Genomic DNA, 1,938 nt, shown 5'->3' with positions numbered 1-1,938 from the left:
CCCGTGCCTGCGCGGGCGGGAGGGAGGGAGGGAGGGAGGGGAGAGATGGGAGGCCTCTGAGGCAGGCCGAGCGCACACCCTGGCCCACGCCTGTGCTCCCTGGTGGGTGCTCCTCCATCCAAGACCATCCGGCTTCGCTGACAGGGACCTCTGACACCTCCTTGCGTCTCAGTGTCTACACTGCAGGGTGGGGAACGCCCGGCCTGCGGGCCGTGTAAGGCCCACAGATCCTTTGGTCTGGCCCTGCCGAGGCCTCAGCGGTGAGCTGGTTAAATGTTCGACCGGACAGAGCAGGCTCGTCTTTAAGTGGATAATTTTGTGTGGCCCTCGCAGGACAAAGGTTCCCCGCCCCCGGACTAGACAATGCCCAGGGATGTGTCTCTTCCAGCACCAGGAGGGCCCTGCACTGGGGAGCCGCCCTCTGGGCCCGGTATGCACAAGCCCACACAGCCCCCAGCTGCTTATCTCGTGTGGGGACGCCTGTGGCCTGCTGAGCTGTGGCCACGCCCGGTCTCGCCCCGTCACGCGTCAGGGCACAGGCGTCCTCTCCCGCCGGGCGCCAAGCCTCCTGCCCTCTGAGTCCCTCACACACAGTCACGCAGGCGGGTCTGACCGCAGCTGGGGCGTCACCAGCTCCACAGCCCGTGGGGGTTGACGGCAGGACCAGGCTCCGAACCGGAGCCCAGATGTTGTGTCTCCTGCACACTGCACCCCAGCTACACATCTGGCTCCCCACCCCCGGGACCGCGGACGGCACAGCTGGGACCGCAGCTGGGAGTGACTGTGCCACTTGCTGAGCTTGAGGCAAAGACGTGAGGACCCGCAGCTGCTGGTGGGGACGGAGGCAGCGGCGGGTCCCCTGGGGCAGACGACGCCCAGGTACCAGAGGCCTCCTGGGAGCCTGGGAGGCCATTACTTTGTGGCCTGAATGTCTTTTCCGTCAAAGAAACCTCTATAGGTTGGGTTCTAAAACACCCTACTATTCGCAACAGGCACGCAGTTTACCAATGAGATGCAGACTGAAGCTCAAGGTGCAATGATGATTAAAATGGTTTTATAAGATTTACAAGATATACTATTCTAAATATAAAACAAAATGACGACCCTGGTCTTGTTTCAAAATAACACCAGAGCCCAGCCAGTGTGGCTCACTGGATAGAGCATCAGCCTGCGGACCAAAGGGTCCCGGGTTCAATTCCTGTCAAGGGCATGTACCTTGGTTGTACGCTCCTCCCCAGCCGGGACCCTGGTTGGGGCTCATGTGGGAGGCAACCAATCAATGTGTTTCTCTCACATCGATGTTTCTCTCTGCCTTTCCTTCTCTCTCCCACTCTCCCTAAAATCAATGGAAAAATATCCTCAGGTGAGGATTAACAACAACAACAAAATAACAAAAAATAACACCAGAGTGCCTGGCCAGTGTGGCTCAGTGGTTGAGCATCGACCTATGAACCAGGAGGTCAGGTTAGATTCCCAATCAGGGCACATCACATGCCCGGGTTGTGGGCTCAATCCCCAGTGGGGGGCGTGCAGGAGGCAGCTGATCAATGATTCTCTCTCATCATTGATGTTTCTCTCTCTCTCTCTCTCTCTCTCTCTGTCTCCCTTCCTCCCTTCCTCTCTCTCTGAAATCAATAAAAACAGACTTTAAAAAACTGAATTAAAAAATAGTAACAGGCGTGTGAGGGACGCTCTGTCCGCTGCTGCTGGAGGCAGCTCCTTGGACAGAGGACGTGTCCCCGCGAGTCGGCCTGTCTGCTCGCGCCGATGCCAGACAGCTCCGGAGAGCCGTTCCTGCCTCCTGCAGAAGCAAGCCCCCGCGGACGCTAGCTCACGCTCGGATGGCGGGATGACAGGACGGATGGATGGTCCTGTTGCCACCAACGGCACGAATGACCGGTGGTCGGCCTGACCGAGAAGCCGGCCACCAGGCCCCTG

At 58.8% G+C, this 1,938-nt stretch overlaps 1 protein-coding gene across 1 annotated transcript in view; it reads right to left on the bottom strand.

The window, feature by feature from the left end:
* The window catches only part of DLGAP2 (discs, large (Drosophila) homolog-associated protein 2), a 73,074-nt gene that overhangs the window by 14,578 nt on the left and 56,558 nt on the right, over nucleotides 1-1,938 (bottom strand). The window lies entirely within an intron of this gene.

This window comes from Myotis brandtii, unplaced genomic scaffold, assembly GCF_000412655.1.
Source record: "Myotis brandtii unplaced genomic scaffold, ASM41265v1 scaffold646, whole genome shotgun sequence".
Classification (NCBI taxonomy): Eukaryota; Metazoa; Chordata; class Mammalia; order Chiroptera; family Vespertilionidae; genus Myotis; species Myotis brandtii.
Note: the sequence above shows the minus strand (reverse complement) of the source record. Positions and strands in the feature narration are given on the sequence as shown.